This window comes from Trachypithecus francoisi, unplaced genomic scaffold, assembly GCF_009764315.1.
Source record: "Trachypithecus francoisi isolate TF-2019V2 unplaced genomic scaffold, Tfra_2.0 Lachesis_group12, whole genome shotgun sequence".
Classification (NCBI taxonomy): Eukaryota; Metazoa; Chordata; class Mammalia; order Primates; family Cercopithecidae; genus Trachypithecus; species Trachypithecus francoisi.
In genome coordinates, this window is record NW_022681457.1 from 86,449,032 (window position 1) to 86,456,208 (window position 7,177).

The 7,177-nt window shown below is 50.3% G+C and overlaps 1 long non-coding RNA gene across 1 annotated transcript; it reads left to right on the forward strand.

Moving 5' to 3' along the window:
- The first annotated feature begins 3,462 nt into the window (after window positions 1-3,462).
- Window positions 3,463-6,857, forward strand: LOC117093910. The gene is made up of 3 exons (XR_004441294.1): window positions 3,463-3,819; window positions 4,078-4,166; window positions 5,072-6,857. It is a non-coding gene; the product is annotated as an uncharacterized LOC117093910 (long non-coding RNA).
- Window positions 6,858-7,177: the final 320 nt, after the last annotated feature.

The window sequence follows — 7,177 nt, forward strand, 5'->3', positions numbered from 1 at the left end:
TAATACAAAATTAGCCTGGTGTGGTGCTGCATGCCTGTAATCCCAGCTACTCAGAAGGCTGAGGCAGGAGAATTGCTTGAACCCGGGAGGCGGAGGTTACGATGAGCCAAGATCATACCATTGCACTCCAGCCTGGTGACAGAGTGAGACTCCATCTCAAAAAAAAAAAAAAAGGAAAGCCTGGGAGAAGGCATCAGGATATCAGGACACATCATTCAGCTGCTTCACCCTTTCGATCGTGATTAGCCCCCTGGCACACATGAAGCAGGGGAGGAGATGTGAAGCATTCCTACCAGGCTCACTCAATTGAAATTTAATGTTAGTGCCCACTGGTCTTAATATATATGAATAGATGTCATTGTAAAGCCAATTAAATGTGTAACATATGTAAAAGCACCTGCACAGTGATGGGCCTAGAGTAGGTGCTTAATATATGTGTGCTAAATTTGAATCTACAATCATTCATTCATTCAGTATGTATCGAATTTCTACTAGGGGCCAGGCCCCAGGGGAACAGCAGAGAACAAGACGGGCAAGATACCTGTCCTTATGGAGCCAACATTCCAGTCGAGGAAACACACAATGAGCAAGGAAACTACTAGGTATACAATAAAATGTCAGGTAGTGATGGGAAGAAAAAGAAAATGGATGGGGGAAAGAGAGTAGTGGGGGCAGCTCTTAGGGCAGGGAGGGCCTCTCTGAGGAGGTGGCATCAGAGCCAAGAACTAGTCTGACCCGGACAAACCGCCCATACCATTGTCTGAAAAGTACAAAACCTGGTCACCTGCTCCCTGCCTTTCCAAATTCACATTTTATTTTGTGGCCTCCACTGAACAGCCATCACTGCCACACCCTTAGGCATTGGGCTCATGACCTCTTACAGTGGGATGGTAAGGGTAAGGAGGAGCTGCTAATGTGACTCCTCTGTAAAAGGCAAATCAAGCTCATGCCCATCCGCCTGACACCTGGGCCCCAGGTCTCTGTACCACAACACGGCTTCGGTGCTAGAAAAAAATCCAGCTGTAGCTGTGGAGACAAGACACAGCAATGACTTGAACCAGAATATTGACTCTAGAATCTCATGATGCCTCTGATCCTCAGGGTTCTGGACCCAGGAAGGGTCCTCAGACACACCTAGCACTTCACATTCACTAAGTCATGCATGATCATCACCTCATCTGATTAATTCCCTTACTCTACAGGTAGGCAGACTGAGGTCCAGAGGCCACGAGACACAAACCACAGGGCATCAGTGGTGACAGAGATAAGAACTCAGCTCTCCCAGCTCCCGGTCTGGTGCTCTTTATACCAAAAGTCCACCTTCCAGTTCACGGGTAATGCAAAACTTTTGTTTGGTCTGGGGTCGTTTCAACAGTAGATGCACTTGTCTCTGTGCAGGACCTGACTCCCAGGGGAATACGGTAGTGCGGAGAAGAGGGTGCGGACGGACCAAGGGCTGAAGATGTCCTGGGGATGGGGTGGCGATGGTGAGTGTGCCTGCCGAGCACAGGAGATGGACCACAGCACCGGGCACTCGGGTGGGGTCCAGAGGGGAGGAGCCACCTGCAGGGACAGCAAAGCTGAAGAGGGGACAACGTAAAGCCACTTCTGTCTTTACCTTGCATTGCCTTTGCACCACGTGCATTTGAGTGCGGTGCAAAGCTTCTCACGTTTTATTCCTAAGTCTGAAACTGCCTAGGGGGAGGAGGGAGAGGAGTGTTCTTTCATTCTCTAAGGGCCTCCCGTGTGCCCTATGCTGGGAACTTCTCCTTTCTCATTTTATTTCCTTCACGCAGCAACCTTGTAAGACGGCGATTCTCATGACTGTATTACAGATGGGGCCTGAAGCTCAGTGTGGGGGCAGCTTGCGTAGCAGCCCCATCCACCCTCTCGCCCCAGGCCACCACTCAGAGGTGCAAGGGAGATTCCAGCCAAGGTCTGCAGAGCGGAAGCCTGTGCTCTCTGAGGCCTGGTCTCCCACGTGGCCAGCAGGAGGGCTCCTCCGGAAGGGTTTCCAGGGAGGCCATGCGGGCTGTCTAGACTGAGAGCAAGCTCCCCATATCCTGTAACCCCCTCCCTGCCAGGCCTGTGCCCGTCGCTCTGGCTGCAGGCAGGGAGCAAGGCTGGGCGCTAATTTACACTTGTTTAACTACAGCTGCCGCCCTCCCGCCATGTGTCTATCCGCCATTTATTGCGCTTTCCAAAGCCCTGCCCGGCACTCAGGGGCATTTCCTGCCTGCGCTAATGGAGGAGAATAGACGCATTATATGTGAATAATGGATTATGATGATACAATTTGGGTCTCTTAGCTCTCACCGAGCCTAGGCTGGCCTTGCATTATTGATAACTTACACACACCTTCCCGAGCGTGTTTATGTAAATATTTAATAGGGAAAGCAAGTTAACCCATTGGTTTCAGCCATTTCCATAGCACTAGAAGTAAGGGCCATGAGGGGTGACTTGGGGGAGCCCCAGCAGGAGTTAGGTTTCTTTGGAAAAACCGGGAAGTTGCCAAGACGCTCGCTTGGTCACAAGGAGTGTATGGTCTTGAGGTTTGGGTTTTCCAAGAGCTGAAACAAAAGGGTAGGGCTGCCTCACTGTGGGAGATCACCTCCGGTCAAGAAGACGAGTTGCCCGACACAGGCAGAGCAGGGCGAGGATGCTGGGATGAGGGGTGCAGATTACTGGAACGCAGCTGTGGTGGGTGTCACCACTGAATAAATCGAACCGTTGCTTCCTATCTTACATGGCCGATTTCCTGCGCTTCCCCATGGCTTCCACATTTCACACTCCATTGCATGTTGGAAGGCAATGCTTTAGAGACTGCCTGGGTTTCACCCTGGGCTCCACCATATGCCCGCTGGATGGCAAGTTAGTTAATCTCTCTGTGCACTGGTTGTCATATCTGTAAAATGGGAAACTAATTTATTTGTCTCACAGGTACCCATTGTTGGTGCAAGAATTCAGTGAGATAATACATCTGAAGTCCTTTTACAGTGCTAGGCAATACTACCTATTACCATATAAGCTGCCACTGGAAAGATGCACACACTTTCACATGGGTCTTCATGCCACGGCACACATTAGCCGGCAGTGTTTCTGAGTGGTGTAGAAAATAGTTGTGCATCCCAAACACAGTGAAATATGGTTATTTTGCTAATATCCTGTTTCTGGCAATTAAACTACTATGTCTCCTTTGGGAAATCACGAGGGTGGGTGTGTGCCCCATCTGCTTATGCAGAGGGTGGAGGACCAGGCAGAATCGGGAGGTCTGAGCTGGCCTCCCTCTGCACCCTGCCCCAGGCACCTGCCTCCTCTCCGGCTTATCTCCCCCATCCCCTTCCCAGGTTGCCATTGACAACCTGCCATTCTCAGAGCATGCTTCCGAGCTACCAGGTCTTCACACCTGCTGGCTCCTCCACCTGAATGCCCTTCTCTTCATCCTCTTCCTGGAAACCCCAACTGATTCAGGATATGGTTCAGTCATCACCTCCTTCATCCAGCCTTCTCTACTTCTTTGTCTTAACATTGAAATGGCCAGCATGTTCTTCTACCTGCCCGCCAGACATGCAGGCCTAAGGTCCCGGGAGGCAGATGCCGACAGATGCATCTCAGTATGTCCGGCACCTCCACCACACAGGGGCTGTGCTGGTTGCTGTTGGAATGCTGCAGGGCACAAAACGGATAATGCTGGAGGGAGAAGACAGACAGCAAACACAAGGCTCAAGAAACTCTAGTATGTAAGAAGAGGACACACATGATGGAAGAGGGAAGCCGCCATGCAAAGTGCCTGGTGCACTTTTAAATGGGAGAGTCAAGGTAAGCCTCACTGCAAAGGTGACCTCTGAGCAGAGGTCTGAGGGAGGTGAGGAACGAGAAGAGTGAATAGCCAGTATGAAGATCCAAGGTGGGAGTGTACTCCCAGTGTGTTCAAGGGAAGCACCAAGATGGGCGTGGCTGGCACAGAGTAAGAGAGGGAGGTTCCGGTAGTGCAAGGCCTTGTGGCCTTGGCAAAGACTTTGCCTCTTGGAGGATTATAAGCAAGGTGTGACTGGGTCTAGTGTTTGTGTTTTAAAGGGATCATCCCGGCAGCTATGTAGAGCATTACTATAGGGGTCAAGTACCGCAGCAGGGACAGCAATTAGTAGGCTACTGCAAGAGTCCAGGTAAGACATGATGGTGCCTTATGCTAGGGTGGGAGTGGGGGAGGTGGTGGGAGATGGCCAGTTGCTGAGGTTCTAACAGAGGTGGAAGATGGAGCTGTTCGGGTTTCCTGATGGTTTAGGTATTTGAAGTGAAAGAAAGAGCAGAATCGAGGACGACTCCAAGGTGTCACCAGAAGGATGGAGCCGTCATTAACCAAGTGGGGAAGACTGTAGGGGTGGTGGGGAACAGGTTTGCAGAAGGGAAGATGAGGAATTCTGTTTGGGATGCATTATTTGACATATTAGATCTGAGATATCAAACATCCAAGGGGACAGTTCAAATGGGCAACTGCTTGTAGGAGTCTGGAATTCTGGGAAGAGGGTCGAGGCTAGCATTAGAAATGTGGAAGCCATCTGCATACAGATGGATGAGCTCAGAAGTGAGAGAGTGTAAGGAAGAAAGAGCCACTGAGGCCTGAGCCCAGTGCACTGCAAGGAGTAAGGTGGGGAGGGAGGAGAACCAGCAAAGGATGCAGGAAGAAGCGCCCATGGCAAAGGCGAAAACCCACTTGTTGAAACTTCAGTGCGTTGGCGCTGTAATAAACAATTGTAATAAAATAGCCGCCATTAGCTGATTACTTACTCTTCGTTAGACACTTTACATATAGTTTTCCCTTTGATCCTAAGATTTGGGAGTTCTCATTCCCATTTTACAGATAAGGAAACTGAGGCTCAGAAAGGTAAAGCTGCCTGACCAAGGTTTCACGGCTAGTTATGGCAGCGCAGCAAAAAACCCAAGCTTCAGGTCAGCCCAACTAACATTTTTTGACCATCTGCTGAGAGCTGAGTGCTCTTGGTAGACATTATCCTATTTAACACTCTCAATACCCTTGCAAAAATAGGTGTCATTTCTACCCATTTTACAGATGAGGAAACTGAGGCTTGGAGTCTCATTAAGCGACCTAACCAAAAGTTACCCAAAGAAAAATTGGCTGGCGGAGATTTGAATCCTGGTCTCCTGCCTTCCTTTAGACACTTGGGGTGCTCCTGAGTCTGCATTTGGAGAAGGGAATAGTATTAAGGTATCAGCTGAAGCTTCTCAGCTTGAAATTCTAGTCCTCTTCCAGAGGCCAGATGTTAGGCTGGTGTCATGGGGCTCTCCGCTGAGTCCTAGGCTGGAAACAGAGAGGGAGGGGACTCTGTTACCAAATCCCAGACCGGGCACTCCCAGGGAGTCCCTTCCTCCCCACCTGCCTGGCATCTGGCCTCCGCCAGCTCCTGCCTGGCTGCCAGATGTACCAGCTGTGGCTCCTCTCCACGGAGAGTCTCATTTATTAATTAACGTGGACGCCAAGGGGGCAACTTCTCAGACCCAGCCTCAGAGCAGATCTTGGCACATTTTTCAGACTTTGTTTAATAATTTATCATCTTTTAATCATAAAAATAATTAGCACAAGAGCGATAATCTGTGCTCTGCCGAGAGCAGACCAATGGAGGAATTTTCAGACAGTTCCAGAACCCAGAGAGCAGAGCTTTGGCAGCGAGGAGAGGAAGGTTGGCTCCAGGCCAGGTGTCCTCTCCAGGACTGGCCCCTGGGAGTCAGATGTCAAAGATGCCATCTGGCTTTTGGGGGAACTCAAGGACCACGCTGCTTTCCCAGGAATTTGTGGCTTCAGCTCCTAACTTTGACTTGGCTCACTGGATAGCTCTCTGGGAAGTTCCTTCTCTCTCTGGGTCTTAATTTTCCCACCTGTAAAATGGGAGTTCAATTAGACAATGAGCAAGGACACTTTTGTTAAAGGCGCCATGATCCAATGAGATAGCAAACGTAGAAGCAGTGGCTGTGGCAGTAAAGACAGTGAGCTGGAGTGCCCATGAGAGCCATGAAGCCTTCCACAGTCCCCGCCGCCTCCCACCCCCGTCGGCTTCTGCATCCCCAGGTGCTCAAAGAGCCCTGGGACAGACTCAGTTCTATCAGGTATAAGCCGTGTGGCCTAGGGCAAGTCCATCCCTTCTCTGAGCCTGAGTTTACTCAGCTGAAAAGAAAGAGTGATCGCTCACAGCTCTCCCAGAGAAGATCCAAGGGAGAAGATGACGGGGTTGCCCCTTGGAGACATTGATCTCATTCTGCCCCACATTTAACTGCCACTCCCTGTCCAGACTTTGGGTTCTAGAGGGTGGGGCAGGACTGCCTCATCCTCTGTGCCTAATAGCACTGGTAGTGACCAAATGAACTAAATGTTCTGCCAATTCCGGCAACCTGTCTTGAGATTGTTCAACCTGTACAGGAAGACACATCCTCCTCGCAGGGTGGCAGCAAGGTCCGGTGACTCTGGATAAAACCACAGCAGTTAAGAAAGCAACTCCTCCTCTTCTTGTGGGGTCTTGTGCAAGCTGGTTTGCCTCCAGCTGCCTCAGCCTCTTCATGTGAAATTGGGGATATCTGTCTTAGATTGGAGGTCCCCAGAAGCAGACCCAGAGACAAGAATCCAAGATCAAGTCATTTATTTAAGAAGAGATCCTAGAAGCTCCAATAGGGAGTGGAGAGGTGAGACTGGGAAGGGGAGGAGAACAATGAAAGGTGGGTGAATTAGCTGGTGACCACGCTGGACCCAGGCCCACTGGGGCTATCTCAAGGATTGGCAAACTACAGCCCACAGGCCAAATCAGGCCTGCCTCCTGATTTTGTAAATAAAGTTTTATTGGAACACAGCCATGCCCACTCATGTCTGTATTATCTATGGCTGCTTTTCTGCCGCAATGACAGAGTTAAATGCTTACAACAGACACCATATGGTCCTCCAAGCCTAAAATATTGACTCTCTGGCCCTTTGCCAACAAAATTCCTCAGTCCCTGGTCTACAACGTAGTGTAGAACTGACCTCAGAGCTGTCTCCTTTGAAGGACAGGAAGCTGGGCTCTTTATGCTTCCACCCCAGTCCATTGCTGACTGTTCCTAGGGGCCCTAACACCTACTCCCCTAAACATACACTTCCAGTGCCAAGGAAGCACACTCTGGCAGCCAGAGGAAC